This window comes from Pelophylax lessonae (genome assembly GCF_965119305.1).
Source record: "Pelophylax lessonae genome assembly, chromosome: 3".
Lineage (NCBI taxonomy): Eukaryota > Metazoa > Chordata > Amphibia > Anura > Ranidae > Pelophylax > Pelophylax lessonae.
This window is the reverse complement of record NC_138770.1, coordinates 199,236,945-199,254,051: the sequence shown is the minus strand read 5'-3', so window position 1 is coordinate 199,254,051 and position 17,107 is coordinate 199,236,945. Positions and strand designations below refer to the sequence as shown.

General features: G+C 42.0%; 1 protein-coding gene across 7 annotated transcripts in view; it reads right to left on the bottom strand.

Annotated features, from left to right (window-relative positions):
- Positions 1–3,975: 3,975 nt before the first annotated feature.
- The window catches only part of SNED1 (sushi, nidogen and EGF like domains 1), a 444,915-nt gene continuing 431,783 nt past the window's right edge, over positions 3,976–17,107 (bottom strand). For all 7 annotated transcript variants that reach the window (XM_082252243.1, XM_082252240.1, XM_082252242.1 and 4 more), the window contains one exon: positions 3,976–4,968. The gene's annotated coding sequence lies outside the window, so the exon portion shown is untranslated. The remainder of the gene's footprint in view (positions 4,969–17,107) is intronic.

Sequence of the window (17,107 nt, the reverse complement as noted above, 5' to 3'; positions counted from 1 at the left end):
TATAGCTGCATTTGCTGACCTCTCCCTCTGAAAATAGAAATTGCCTGGCTGTTATGCTGATGCTCTGGTTTAATTGCTTCGAGTCATTGGCCTGGAGCAAGGAGAAAAAAAGGGAAGCGTGACTCCTATTTGCTCCAAACAATAATGCGGGGCATGACCAGATAAGTAGAATTTTCAGGAGGAGGCCAACAAAGGCAGCCTCATTTGTATTGCATTACAAATGAACTTTAACCACTTTACCGCTATGTACCGGAGTACTACTGCGGCAAAGTGGCTCTTGTAGGTCTGACGACGTAGACCTACGTCGCCAGACTCCTCCCCCTGTAGGCGGCGCTCGCGCGCCCCCGGAGGCGCGCTCCCGCTGTTTTCATTCACAGCGGGAGTCGGGCCAGGGGAGGAGCAGCGGCGATCGCCGCTGCTCTGCCCCGATCGTCGGGGAATCCAGTTTGGAGATCCGCCCGCCAGTGTAAACAGAGCGGGCGGATCTCCTCAGTGACAGGGAGTGACAGATCGGAGTGTTCAGCATAGCTGAACATCCGATCTGTCCCTGGCTCACTCAGTCACCCCCCCACACGTCAGTAAGCACCAGGCATACATTAACCCCTCCCTCTCCAATAAAATTAACCCCTTCACTGCCAGTGTCATTTTTACAGTAACAGTGCATATTTATAGCACTGATTACTGCAGTAATGTCACTGGTACCCCCAAAAGTGTCAAAAATGTCAGTCAAGGACCCGATCTGTCCGCCGCAATGTCGCAGTCCTGCAAAAAAAATCACAGATCGCCGCCATTACTTGTTAAAAAAAAAACAAAAATGACATAAATCTTTCCCTTTGTTAGTAAACGCAATAACTTTTGCGCAAACCAATCACAATACGCTTATTGCGATTTTTTTTACCAAACATGGGTAGCAGAAAACAAATTGGCCAAAAATGTTTAAAAAAATTGGTTTTTACATCTTTTTTTTTTAAAAAAATGTTAAAAATATTGTTATTTTTTCAAAATAAACGCTCTTTTTTTGTTTATAGCGCAAAAAGTAAAAATCGCACAGGTGATCAAATACCACCAAAAGAAAGCTCTGTTTGTGGGAAAAAAAGGACGTAAATTTTGTTTGGGTAAGGAGTTGCATGACCGCGCAATTGTCAGTTAAAGTCGCACAGCGCCGAATCGCAAAAAGTGGCCCAGACGTAAGACAGCAAAATGCTCTAGTGGTAAAGTGGTTAAAGTAAAAATTCCCATTTGATCATATATTGCACATTCACCCTTCTATACAATGATCACACTTTTTGTTTTCTTACAGTATGCCACTGGCTGTGCGGTCTTGTTCAGTCCAGCTAAGTTTGACCCTCCTTTGTACAAAAAGGATTCACAACTGAAATATAAATACATCAACAAATATACTGTACCTATTAATGTTTTCTGGATTGTTTACCTGCATCTGTAAAGCCATCCATACATGGATTAAAATTCCCTGCTGAACCTGCCAAATTTCCATCCATGTATGGGGGCAGGGTGGTTGACTTCTGTGCAACCAGCCTGTCAGAAGTGGAAGTCTCCCAGCTGTCCGAATACAAAGGCACTGCAGGAAGGATTTCCCCATCCGCCTCGAATAAATAATCTCTGGCATGAAAAAGGAAGGGGAGGGGTGCTAGATAGAACAAAATAATGTACCTTCGTCCTACATGACATAAGAGAGAAAAAAATCGATTGAGGCATAGATGGACTTTCATGGTATCAATAGAGAAAAACTAAGCCATCTTATATATGAAAAATTACCATGTTCATCCCTGGAAAAGTCAGAACTATATGTACTATGTGCAGAAGGCGTTGCTTCTATTTCTCACACATTTGTGTACGAAGTAACAATATAATTTTTTTTTTTTCTTTATAGAAGCTGTCAGGAATAATCTCTCGGCTGCGGCCTAAGTAACACTTGCTTAAAGCGGTATTAAACCCAAAAGCAAACATTTATAACATTAAATTTACCAATTCTTAGATGTGGGTGGCTGCATTAGTTTCCTTTTTAGGCTTTTTTTCTTTTATTTTCATCTGGCGATCCAGCCAGTAGGTCTGTTTTTCAAAATAACAACCTGTCATACAGATGTTGCAGTTACAGGGTTGAGACAAACCATTTACTACTCACAGGCATGCTAACAATGGTCAGCTTTTATTTACATAAACTGTTTATCCTTAAAGGAAAAACTATTGTTGTAACTGCTTTTAAACTGTTAGCTGAAGTCCAGTTTCAATTTGTTATTGTATCTAAATCTGCTTGTACATCAAAAATTCCCCTCCCCCCATATATTAACAATTCTGCTGTCCAAAGGTGCTCCTTCATCCAGAGTAGGGACACTAATATAGGAGATGTGTAACTGGCCAGATTATCAGGCAAAAACTGAGGGGAAAGCCTAAAAAGAAAGCTAATGCAGCCACTACATCTGATTGGTAAGTTGCAATACATTACATTTGATTTTGGGTTTAAGAACAGTTTTTAACCACTTCCTGCAAACTGATGTACCTGTATGCTGGCTTGAAGAAGTGGTTGTACCACGGTTATGTCTGCAGCTAGAGGCATCACCCTGGTACGGTTTTTAGAACCGGCAGATGGTTTTCTGGAGAGAACAACCGATGCAAGCGGGAGGGGATGTCCCCCCGCCGCCTTCCGCTGCTCTGCCCAGTTCTCCTGTCCCCCCGGGAGACCCAAGCAACCAGCAGGCATGTTTGCCGGCTGGTTAGAGTCCCCAATGAAGCCAGATTCAGCTTCAATCAGGTCTCCGATCATGTAACCCGGAAGCGATGTCACAGCAGCGTCACTTCTGGTTTATTTGGCTGCCAATGGCGTATATTTAATAAAAGTGTCAGTATTCAAAAATGCAGATTTTGGCGTTTTTGATTACTTTGAGTGCAGTGGAGGGGTCTTTTAGACCCCCGATCCCTCCATAAAGAATACCTGTCACTGCCTATTACTGTCACAAGGGATGTTTACATTCCTTGTGACAGCAATAAAAGTGATCAGTTTTTTTTTTTTTTTTAATAAAAAACAGTGTTAAAAATAAATAAAATAAATGGGGGAAAAAAAAATAAAAAAACTAATTTTAAGCATCGCCGTGAGCTCGTGCACCAAAGAAAATGCATATGGAAGTCGCGCCCACAAATGTAAACTGTGTTCAAATCACACATTTGAGGTATCGCCATGATTGCAAGAGCTATAATTCTAGCAAAATACCTCCTCTGTAACTCTAAACTGGTAACCGTTAAAAATTTTTAAAGCGTCGCCTATGGTCTAATGATCTAAAAAATTGAAATAACTTTACGATTTCGTTTTTTTGAGATTCAATGAAATGTATTTTTTCCAAAAAAATTACATTTAAAAGACAGCTGCGCAAATACCGCGTGCCAAACAATATTGCAATTTTATTCTCCAGAGTCTTTGCTAAAAAAAAAAAATATATATATATATAATGTTTAGGGGAGTATATTTCTAGCAAAAAATAAAAAAATACAGATTTTAACTTGTAAAGAACATGTGTCAGAAATAGGCGTGGTCCTTAAGTGGTTAAATAATAAATTGTAGTCTAGAGTCTTCAGAGGTAGTCTCGTTGCACTGGAATACGTAGATGCTGACAGAACTAGTGGGTTTACCGTTCAGCCTAGTTCTCATTACCATGAGGAAAGACACACCATAGTAGAATGCCTGCACTGCCTTGTTGGCCAGAATGGGTAATATACAAATAGATACTAATGAAGGATTCTGGGATATTTCACTAACGTGTTAGCTCAGTGGATGCTGCACTGTTATGTACAATAGCCAATCTACCAAATTAGAACAAAGTGACACCATATGCACATATCACATTATCTGTCATTATGTTAGAGTATATATGTTAATGTTTTGTTGCCATATAATATGTTTTTATTTAATGAAACTCATTGACTGACCAAAAGAAGACTTAAAAAATGGAAATAAAAAAAAGATTTCTTTTATAAAATGTTTTATTATAAAACCCAAAGCGCCTAGCCTGAAGGCGAAACTTAACACACCCTTACAGCCCAATCATCTTTGGTGCAGCTTTGGATATTGTCATCACCTCACCTGGAGGTTCCACCCCATCGGCTGCTGTAAAGTATGACATTGTCTGCATCACACTTGCTGCTTCTACTCTGTGGAATGTGGTGTTGTCCTTGGAGTCAGAGGCCAAGGATGAGTCTTGCTTTCCTTACTCAAATGATGCAATCCCACATACACGAAAGGCTTTAGTCTATAAAAACTATAGAGGTTGCAGAATTAACTTCTTGATATGTGTTGTCAAGTTTTTATTCTTCATGTTTTCTATCTGTCTCTAAGCTACAAAAAAACAAATGAGCAGTTTCACCATTTCAGGCTCTATGAAGAGATGTGAAGACAAAGTAGAGCAACAGAAATCTGAATTTGTAAGCCTCTATTAAGCCACTTTCCCAGATCTGATTAACCGCAGCAGATTGCCGGTCTTTGTACAGTCAAGGCTAGAGAGAACCTCGTGCTACACATTAAGATGTAGTTCCAGCTCTCTTCTGATCTCTGGAGAGTCAGTTTTTGGTATCTGTTGATTGTGTGATGAGCTCCTGATGGTGAACTGTAAATGCTCTGAATGATTCCTTCCAGATGGGTAGCAGAGTCAGCAATCCTGTACTCTGCCTGTCTGACAGATGAACTGAACTGTTGCTTCCAGGCTTGTAGCCTAAAGAAGTGACTGTCTTACAGATCTTGAAGCTGAAGAGAAAAAGGATTCTGGCCCACTCATGGGAAGGTATCTCTCCAGGTCACTGGGGACAGTGTCACAGGGCCAGTACTAGCTGTGTCTTGCACATTGCCAGAAGTTACAGGGTCCCATAAGGTTGGATAGGGGGGAGAAACAAGCTCGGCAGTATCTCCCATGGGGATGTGTGACATTCAAATCCTTCCCCACGTTGCAGCAAACGCTCCTTTGTCTGTAAAGGAATGCAATCTTGTTAACAATGTTGAATGTAATCAAAGCACAAGTCAGTATTATGGATATCCAGCATGCTATAAAGGATTACCAAGCATAATAAATGTAAATAGTAAATTCCATACATTGGAGTACAGTACAGGACCGGAAGTCATACCTTCAGGCGAATGGACATTGGTAAAAGAATTACTGGGCACACCCTCAGTGCACGCTCATATAGCCTCCGTGGGACTCCAGTTTTGTAGCAAGCAGTAAGGACAAACAAGGGTGACAGAGCTGTGTCCAATACTGTACTCCAGAATATGACATTTACTGGTCAAAAATTTCATTATCTTTAATATGCGGGACAAGTAATCATAGATCATGGCACAAACCCAAGCAATAAATTGAGGGATGGGCAACAACATAGCAAACAGCAGCAACAGGCCCACATACAGTAAACTTGAAACACTGATGACAACTTGAAGCATCTTGTGGCCAAAGCTTGCATCAGCAGAGACAAATCTGGTGGAATAGGTCCTGGTAGGGAAGGTAGGAAACTGTTCCATGAGAGCATAAGTCCTGGAAATGAGCTTCTTGAGCATTGTTGCTGCTTGAAATTGTGAAAGAAGAAGCAGGGTGTTCCTTCTTGGGAGGGCAAAAAGGGACTCCTTTTTTTATGAAGGAAGACATTGCAGGGAAACCCAACTGCTCTGACCACATCGAAGCAATAGAGTGAAATCTCAATGGCCTGTTTCTGGGCTCAACATAGGCGAGGGAGGACAATGTCTACATTGAGGTGAAAGGAAGAGACCTCCTTGGGGCGACAGAGGCCCTAGGACTCAAGGCCACCTTGTCCATATACAGTGTGTGTGTATATATATATATATATATATATATCTACACCTCCGGGCCAAAAATAAAAGTCGCCACCTGGACTTAACTAAACAACTAATTAAACTAAGCATGCATACTGCATGTGCCCAAAGAATGAGGTCAGCTGACTACCTCAATATATTCCATCAATGGATTTTTTTTCTTCCCTGATGGCCCCGGCATATTCCAACATGACAATACCAGGATTCATCGGGCTCAAATTGTGAAAGAGTGGTTCAGGGAGCATGAGACATCATTTTCACATCCCCAGGAGCACCATCAAATCTATCATAACCAAATGAAAAGAACATGGCACAACAGCAAACCTGCCAAGAGACGGACGCCCACCAAAACTCACAGACCGGGCAAGGAGGGCATTAATCAGAGAGGCAGCACAGAGACCTAAGGTAACCCTGGAGGAGCTGCTGAGTTCCACAGCAGAGACTGGAGTATTTGTACTTAGGACGACAATAAGCCGTACGCTCTATAGAGTTGGGCTTTATGGCCAGAAGAAAGCCATTACTTTCAGCAAAAAACAAAATGGCACTTTTTGAGTTTGCGAAAAGGCATGTGGGAGACTCCCAAAATTTATGGAGGAAGGTGCTCTGGTCTGAGGAGACTAAAATTTAACTTTTCGGCCATCAAAGAAAAGCTATGTCTGGCGCAAACCCAACACATCACATCACCCAAAGAACACCATCCCCACAGTGAAACACGGTTGTGGCAGCATCATGCTGTGGGGATGTTTTTCAGCAGCCGGGACTGGGAAACTGGTCAGAGTTCAGGGAAAGATGGATGGTGCTAAATACAGGGATATTCTTGAGAAGCAAAACCTGTACCATTCAGTGCATGATTTGAGGCTAGGACAGAGGTTCACCTTACAGCAGGACAATGACCCCAAACACACTGCTAAAGCAACACTTGAGTGGTTTAAGGGGAAACATATAAATGTGTTATAATGGCCTAGTCAAAGCCCAGACCTCAATCCAATAGAAAATCTGTGGCCAGACTTAAAGATTGCTGTTCACAAGAGCAAACCATCTAACTTAAAGCAGCTGGAACAGTTTTGCAAGGAGGAAAAGGCAAAAATCCCAGTGGTAAGATGTGACAAGCTCATAGAGACTTATCCAAAGCGACTTGGAGCTTTGATTGCCGCAAAAGGTGGCTCTACAAAGTATTGACTTTAGAGGTGTGAATAGTTATGCACATTTACTTTTTCTGTTATTTTGTCCTATTTGTTGTTTGCTTCACAATAAAAAAAAAAAAATCTTCAAAGTTGTGGGCATTTTCTGTAAATTAAATGATGCAAAGCCTCAAGCAATCCATGTTAACCACTTGCCTACAGTGCACTTTCACCCCCTTCCTGCTCAGACTGATTTTCAGCTTTCAGTGCTCTCACACTTTGAATGACAATTACTCAGTTATGCAACACTGTACCCATAAAAAAATTGTGTCCTTTTTTTCACACAAATAGAGCTTTCTTTTCATGGTATTTAATCACTACTGGGTTTTTTATTTTTTGTGCTATAAATGAAAAAAGACTGAAAATATTGTGAAAAAACGCATTTTTCTTTGTTTCTGTCATAAAATTTAGCAAATGAGTAATTTTTCTTCACAAATTTTGGCCAAAATTTATACTGCTACTTATCTTTGGTAAAAATAACCCAAATAAGTGTATATTATTTGGTCTTTGTGAAAGTTATAGAGTCCACAAGCTATGGTGTGAATCATTGAAAATTGATCACACTTGACCACACCTGATGTACTGAAGGACTATCTCATTTCTTGAGACACTAAAAAGTCAGGAAAGTACAAATACCCCCCAAATGACCCCTTTTTGGAAAGTAGACATTCCAAGGTATTTAATAAGGGGCATGGTGAGTTTTTTGAAGTTGTCATTTTTTTCCCACAACTCTTTGCAAAATGAAGATTTTTTTTTTTTTTTTTTACAAAATTATTTCTCTCACACAGCATATGTATACTTGCAACTACACCCCAAAACACTTTCTACTACTCCTGAGTATGGCGATACCACATGTGTGAGACTTTTTCACAGCCTGGCCACATACAGAGGCCTAACATCCAAGTAGTACCGTCCGGCATTCTAGGAGCACAAATTACACATATAATTTCCTGACAACCTATCGTACTTTTGAAGGCCCTGGAGCACCAGGACAATGGAAACCCCCATAAAATGACCCCATTTTGGAAAGCAAACAGCACAACGTATAATTTTTGAGGCATAATGAGTCTTTTGAATATGTCATTTTTTTCCACAAGTTTTTGGAAAATGTGGAAAGAAAATTAAAACACATTTTTTTTACACAAAGCTGTCCATTTATGCAATATTTCTAACACATAGCATGTACATAGCAAAAATTGCACCCCAAAATACATTCTGCTATTCCTCCTGAGTATGGCGATACCACATATGTAAAACTTTTTCACAGCCTGGCCACATACATAGGCCTAACATTCAAGTAGCACTATTCACAAAGTTGTCCATTTATCCACTTTAAGACTGGGCCTATTTTTGACACTTGGTGTTTACAAGCTAAAATCATTTTTTTTGCTGGAAAACTACTTAGAACCCCCAAACATTATATATATTTTTTTAGCAGAAACCCTAGAGAATAAAATGGAGATCGTTGCAATATTTTTTATCACACCATATTTGCGCAGCAGTCTTCCAAATGCGATTTTTTTGAAAAAAATTCACTTTTTTGAACTAAAAAATAAGAAAACAGTAAATTTAGCCCAATTTTTTTCCATAATGTGAAAAATAATGTTACGCCGAGTAATTAGATACCCAACATGTCATGCTTCAAAATTGCGCATGCTCACAGAATGGCGCCAAACATTGGTACTTAAAAATCCCCATAGGCAACATTTTAAACATTTCTGCAGGTTACTAGCTTAGAGTTACAGAGGAGGTATAGGGCTCAAATTATTGCTCTCGCTCTAACGATCGCGGCGATACCTCACATGTATGGTTTGAACACCGTTTACATATGTGGGCGGGACTTGCGTATGCGTTTGCTTTTGCGCGCGAGCTAACGGGGACAGGGCGCTTTAATTTTTATTTTTTTTTCCTATTTATTTTATTTATTATTTTTTTATTTTTACACAGTTTAAAAAAAAAATGTTTTGATCATTTTTATTCCTATTGTAAACATCCCTTGTAATAGAAATAGGCATGACAGGTCCTCTTTATTGTGAGATCTGGGGTCAAAAAGACCTCACACCTCACAACTACACTAAAAAAGAAAAAAAAAAAAAATTGTTGAAAGAGGAAAAAAAAAAAAGCGGCCCTTTAAACCGGTTGCTAGGCAACGTCTTTTGACGTAGCTCCGGTCCTCCAAGACCATAGAGTCGAGTGAGGGCCATCTTGCCCTCACTCGACTTCCTGTCTCTGAGGATCCGGGACCGGATAGTTTTCCCCGCTGCCGGCGGGTCCGGTAAGCTGGGAAAACGTCTGGGACGCGGCAGGAGGGGGGGGGGGCACCTCTTCCCCTGCACCGTAAGGGTAATTCCGTGGTGAATCCGCCACTGGGACCACCCTTATCTGAAAGCCGACCGCCCGCCGTTTAAAAAAATACCGGGGTTATGGGGGCTATCTGCTGCCATAACCCCAGTATTTAGCTTTTAATGGCCGACGCATATAGTCGTTAGGCGGTCAGTAAGTGATTGCATGTATATGGCAAACAGGTGACGATGACTGATGGGGTGACAGGTGACAATGACAAATGGGGTGACAGGTGACAATGACTGATGGGGTGACAGGTGACAATGACTGATGGGGTGACAGGTGACGATGATTGATGAGGTGACAGGTGACGATGATTGATGAGGTGACAAGTGACGATGATTGATGGGGTGACAGATGACAATCACTGACGGGGTGACATGTGACGATGATTGATGGGGTGACAAGTGACGATGATTGATGAGGTGACAGGTGACGATGATTGATGAGGTGACAAGTGACGATGATTGATGGGGTGACAGATGACAATCACTGACGGGGTGACATGTGACGATGATTGATGGGGTGACAAGTGACGATCACTGATGGGGTGACAAGTGACGATGATTGATAGGGTGACAGATGACGATGACTGATGGGGTGACAGGTGATTGATGGGGTGACAGGTGACGGGCGATGGTCACTGATGGGTGACAGGTGACGGGCGATGGTGCACGGCGGTACTGATGGCAGTCTCTGGTGACCGGTGAACTTTAGGCTATGTCCACATGTGAGCGTAGCGATTGCGGGCAGAATCACTGCGATTCCGCCCGCGATCCAGAAATCATTGCAAATGGCGGGACGCCTGTGCGTTGCCCGTGATTTGCAATAGCACCCCAAACGCTGTGCGATGTTGCAGCGATTTCCGCCTGCCGAATCGAGGTAACATCACGCAAACAACGCATGACGCCCCAAAGAAGCTATTGTACCTTTTTTGGGCGTCATGCGTTGTTTGCGCGATGTTACCGCGATTCCGCAGGTGGAAAGCGCTGCAACATCGCACAGCGTTTGGGGTGCTATTGCAAAAAACGGGCAACGCACAGGCGTCCCGCAATTTGCAATGATTTCCGGATCGCGGGCAGAATCGCGGTGATTCTGCCCGCGATCGCTACGCTCACATGTGAACGTAGCCTTATGGGTGTCAATTTCTGGGCACTGATGAGGTGACTGTTGGGTGACAGGTGACATTGGGGGGGGGGGCTGAGGACTGTGTGGGGACATTTATTTGTGTGATTTTACTTTTGCAGGTGTACAGAGCAGTAACTCACTGTTTCTAGCTCTGCTCTCCTCACACTGGAAGCTGTATGAGGGGAGAAGAGCTAGTAACAGTCAGTTACTGCTCTTTGTTTACATTTTCTGATCGGCTGTGAATGGATTCACAGCCGATCACATAGTAAACAGTCACTGTCAGTGACTGTTGACTACCGCCGGTGACAGCTGTGTTCCTACGGAACACAGTGCCACCGACATGACCGCGCTGCGCGCTCCCGATCGCGCATGCGCGGTCATCTTGTGGGTGCCTCCATTGTGATCGGCTGTGTCATTGGAACACAGCCGATCACGTGGGAAACAGCCATGCCCATTGGCTGTTTCCCCCCTGCCGGTGACAGGGGGTGTCCCGGGGACACCCCGACACCGGCAGTGCAGGGCAGCGCGCACGCGCGCCTGCCCGGTTTCCTGGGATCACGTCATATGACGTCTTCCCAGGATAATGGTCGCACCGCTCCGGGCGGGCGGGCGGCAAGTGGTTAATGCCAGGTTGTGAGGCAACAAAACACGAAAAATGCCAAGGGGGGGGGGGGGGGTGTCTGAATACTTTTGCAATGCACTGTATGTATATATGGCAGCGCTTACCAGTTATGTAACAGTTTCCAATAAACTGCGACGCTGTACCAAAACAAAATTTACGTCCTTTTTTCCCCACAAATAGAGCTTTCTTTTGGTGGTATTTGATCACCTGTGCGATTTTTATTTTTTGCGCTATTTTCACATTCTGCTATATGACATTCTCAAAAAAAAAAAAAAAAAAAATCTAAATTTCTTAATATTTTAGGCCAATTTGTTTTCTGCTACATATTTTTAGTAAAAAAAATTGCAATAAGCGTATTTTAAATTGGTTTGCACAAACGTTATTGTGTCCACTAACTACGGGAAAGATTAATGTCATTTTTATTGTTTTTTTTTTTTTACTAGTAATGGCAGCGATCTACGATTTTTTGCGGGACTGCGACATTGAAGTGGACAGATCGGACCCCTAACTGACATTTTTGGGGGGACCAGTGACATTACTACAGTAATCAATGTTAAAAATATGCACTGTTACTGTAATAATGACACTGGCAGGGAAGGGGTTAATACTGTGGGTGATCAAGGGGTTAAATGTATGCCTAATGCTTACTGACGTGTGTGTGTGTGTATAGGGGGGTTCTGTGACAGGCACAGACAGATCGCAGTTTTAGCTTAGCTGAAATTGCTGATCTGTCCCTGCCTGTCAGTGAGAAGATCCGCCTGCTTTGTTTACATAAGCAGGGGGGTCTTCTCTCTGTTTACCGGACGATCGTGGGAGGAAGGAGGCAAACGCTCTCCTCCCACAGCCTGACTGTGTTTAGACACAGCGGGAGCGCGCCTCCGGCAGCGCACGCTGCTGAAACAACAGGTTAAAGTGGAAGTCCAGGCAAAACCTAATGAGCGCTAAACCTGCTTTCTGCCACATTCTAAACCTAACCTATCTATCCCTGTAAAGCAAAAATCGCTATACTTGCCTATTCTGCAGCCGATCCGATCAGCTGTCAGTGGCGGCTTCAGTGTGGAGGCAGAGGCAGGAGAGGCCGCTGACAATGGAAGCCCCATAGTAAGTCTATAAGTGGAATCACTTTCCAGCCATTTCACAGCCATTGTTGGTCCTCTTCTGCGCACAGCTTCCGCCACTGAAAACCTGTTAGATCTACAATCACCTTCCCCTTCAGTCACGTAGTACTACCTGACTGGACCCTGGGGAGCCGCACTGCCACAAGTAATATTACTGTGGGCAGACGGCAAGTGGTTAATGACCAGGCCATTTTTTGTGATTCGGCACTGCGTTCTCTTAAGTGACAATTGCACGGCCATGCGACGCTGTTTAAAAATAAAAAAATTGATGTCTTTTTCTTCCCCACAAATAGAGCTTTCTTTTGGTGATATTTGATCACCTCTGTGATTTGTATTTTTGCATTATAAACAAAAAAAGTGCAACAACTCAAAAATATATATTTTTCACTTTCTGCTATATAACATTTCCAATAAAAAAAAATTAAAAAATCTAAATTTTTCATAATTCTAGGCCAATTTGTATTCTGCTACATATTTTTGGTAAAATAAATCCCAATAAGCATATTTTAATTGGTTTGTGCAAAAGTTATCACTTCTACAAACTAGGAGAAAGATTTATGTCATGTTTATTTTTTTCTAGTAATGGCGGCGATCAGCGATTTTTTTAGCGGAACTGCAACATTGCGGAGGACAGATCGGACACCTAACTGACATTTTTGACACTTTTGGGGGACTAGTGACATTACTACAGTAATTAGTGCTAAAATTATGCACTGGCAGGGAAGGGGTTGACACCAGGGGTGACCAAAGAGTTAAATGTATGGTGGCGTTTTCTAACTGTGAGGGGGATGGGCATATGGAATCAACACACGGACCTGTGTTCCTAAATAGGAGGAACACAGGAGCTCTGTGTTGATTGCTGACAGAACAACGGTCTGCTGTGTTTACAACAGCAGACCGCCATTCTGTCTCCATGGGGAGTGATCGCGTGTGCCTGGCGACAATCGCGGCCGTCGGCCCCACAGATCAGCTTCCCTGCTGGGGAATGGGCGCCCGTGCGCCCCCACGATTGCTCCCGTGAAGCGCTGTATATTTGCGGCGGCTGGTCGGCAAGTGGTTAAAAAAAAATTCCATTGTGAACCATTCATTAGTAAATAAAGTGTTTGAATATGTTCAATACTTGATCCAATGCACAGAAAAACAGTTCATTTAAAAAAGCTCCTTGCCCAATAAATAGCTTAAAGTGCTCTGTTCCCAGCTCAGCCTTTTATATCAAAGATCTTAACCTCTTGGCAGCGGCCCTTTAAGGGGTTTGAATTTCTGGGAGGCAGGGCTTATCGCAATGTGACGAAATTGGATGTCTTCCCCGCTCTAAGTCTGAACCCCAATGTACTAGCGTTCGTGAATTTCACTACCAGTGAAATTCAGAAAATTTGTGTTAAACAAAAGACCCAGGGCAATATGACAAAGGATGAACAATTAACTCCCTAACATTGTGATCAAACCCTCTGACAAAGGGGGAAACATTGTGGTGATGGATGGTGATGCGTACGTGGCTATGTATATGAAAATTCTCAATAACTCACAATGGTATGGACCGATTCCATCCTCAAAAATTTCCAGTTGGAATTCTACCAACTGGTCGATGCAGCTTATTCCCAAAATATCATCAAAAAGTGTGACTGGGAGTTCATACGCACAAAAATCCCCTGTACGCCAACATTCTATGCCCTACCAAAATTGCACAAGAGCCTTCAACAACCTACAGGTCGACCCATTCTATCGGGAAATGGGTCCCTCACTGAAAACCTCAGTAAATTTATTGATGAGTTTCTGTACCCAATCTACCTAGCCACGTTCGCAACACCATCCATCTCCTACAAAATATAGAGGGTATACAAATCCCCCTTCAAGCCTATCTCGTAGCAATTGATGTAGAGTCTAGGGATGATCGAACGGTTCGGGTCGACCATCGGTTCGACCCGGACATTGGCTGTTCGAGGTTCGGCCGAATTTAGAACTTTTTGCCCAAAAAGTTCGGAATTCGGCAACCAGAACCGACCAAAATGCAATGGGACAGGAAATGGGCTTTAAAAGCCCATGATTGGACCAGAACCATTAGTAAAAGCCAATTGAGGGGGCAGGAGAATGCTAGGAATGTGATTGGAGTGACTAGGGGGTCCATAGGCCAATCATTAGTGAATACGCCCCCCAGTATATAAGATAGCCCCCGCCAAATTCCTAGCATTGTTATACAGGGACATGGAAGAGAGTGGAAGCAGTTCTGTGACTTCTGCTACAAAGTGTCATTTAGCATTTATTAGTGTGAGGAAAGGGATATCTAGTGTAGTTAGGGTACTCTTTTACACTTTAGTTAGATGCAAAAATTTAGTTTCTGTAGGGAAAGTGTTAAGTGCCAGGGTGACCGTAGTGTAGTGTAGGGTGAACTGACACTGACTGCTATGGCAGGGTGACCAAACCCTTCCATATCAGGGTGACCGCTATAAAGAAAAGCTAGTTTCTCTGAAGTCACTTTCGCTGCAGTAATATGGCTTCGCCCCTGTCAGCTTGCTTTTTGGCTGCAGGCGTCTATAGGGATTTTTTTGAGCACATGTTTGGAGTCAGGCATGACATCTGAACATGTGTATAGGGGGTATATATACACACCCATGTATGTATATATACACCTGCACATATATAGGTGTGAAAGGAGCAGAAAACACTACTTGCGCTAATGAAATAATTAACACCAATATAGTTACGCGCCTATCACACCTATATATGTCTAAGTGTAAAATACATATAAGTGTGTATATATACCACTATACAGAAGTTCAGATGTTTTGCCTGCCTCCAAAGAACCCAAAAAAATGCCCAAAAAAACGCTAGCGCCAAAAAGAAAACGACCAGGTGTGTTGTTGCAGGCATTTTTTTGGGGTTTTTGGAGGCAGGCAAAACATCTGAACTTGTGTATACGGGTATATATACACACATACTTATATGTATATATACACCTAGACATATATAGGTGTGATAGTAGCAGAAATATATGCTTGCGCTAATGAAATCATTTACACTAATATGGCTCCGCTCCTATAACACCTATATATGTGTAAGTGTAAAATACGTGTGTATATATATATGTGTGTATATACCACTATACACAAGTTCAGATGTTTTGCCTGCCTCCAAAAAATGCCTGCAACAACACACCTGGGCGTTTTTTTTTTTTGGCGCTAGCGTTTTTTGGGCATTTTTTTTGGGTTCTTTGGAGGCAGGCAAAACATCTGAACTTGTGTATAGTGGTATATATACACACATACTTATATGTATTTTACACTTAGACATATATAGGTGTTATAGGAGCGGAGCCATATTAGTGTAAATGATTTCATTAGCGCAAGAATATATTTCTGCTACTATCACACCTATATATGTCTAGGTGTATATATACATATAAGTATGTGTGTATATATACCCGTATACACAAGTTCAGATGTTTTGCCTGCCTGAAAAGACCCCAAAAAATGCCCAAAAAAACTCTTGCTACTAAACCGGCAAGGTGTGAAAAGAGAGAAGCCACTATCCTGTTCTATAAGTGACCTAATACAATCTTTTTTTATGGTTCTGGACATGCTACAGAGCTGAAACTTCACAGGTACACTTTTTAGACCAAAAAGGTGAAAGAAAAGCAGTTGCAAAGTATGGCTACAACGAAGGTGAGGTAAATTAAATCACATGAAGCTTTATTGAATGAAAAAATATGGAATAAAAATTAAAACAACAGCATCAACATTGCACAGAATGTTATAAGAGAATAACCTATCGGCATAAAGATGAAACACTGCAAAAGGTCCTGTCTAGTGAAAAATGGCACCACTACGCTACAGACTCCACCCACCACCCCAATTGCACATTGAGAAATCCAGCAATCACTTGAAAAATCAAAAAATATTCAAAAAATGTTCATGACAAAAATGAAATTAATTGTAGTGCTCTTGGAGTGTGAACATGATATGTATGGAGAGAGCCACCTCCAGTAGAAACATCCAGTTGGGGATATTTGTGCAAATTTTGATATAAGAGTTTTGGTTGGTGGTTATCAAAGGTCTCCGTGTATGACCGTTAGGTGCAGGGTCCTCACACCCATATGGTATACAAGGGCAATTGATGGCTCTACCACAACTTCCTCTGGTAAATGGACATGTATAGTACATGTCCATTTACCAGAGGAAGTTGTGGTAGAGCCATCAATTGCCCTTGTATACCATATGGGTGTGAGGACCCTGCACCTAACGGTCATACACGGAGACCTTTGATAACCACCAACCAAAACTCTTATATCAAAATTTGCACAAATATCCCCAACTGGATGTTTCTACTGGAGGTGGCTCTCTCCATACATATCATGTTCACACTCCAAGAGCACTACAATTAATTTCATTTTTGTCATGAACATTTTTTGAATATTTTTTGATTTTTCAAGTGATTGCTGGATTTCTCAATGTGCAATTGGGGTGGTGGGTGGAGTCTGTAGCGTAGTGGTGCCATTTTTCACTAGACAGGACCTTTTGCAGTGTTTCATCTTTATGCCGATAGGTTATTCTCTTATAACATTCTGTGCAATGTTGATGCTGTTGTTTTAATTTTTATTCCATATTTTTTCATTCAATAAAGCTTCATGTGATTTAATTTACCTCACCTTCGTTGTAGCCATACTTTGCAACTGCTTTTCTTTCACCTTTTTTGTCTTATAAATTCTTAGTTGCTTGGCACACAGGCTATATGCCGTTGGGTTTGAGGTAATATATTTTATATACATACATCACACCCCCATACCCCATTGTGGGTTGAGTGGGATTTCTAAGGTCCGGTATCCCTCCCCCCCCATCCCCTTGGAATACACACTTTTTAGACCCCCCAGATACTAAATCCAAAGAAATTTTTATTT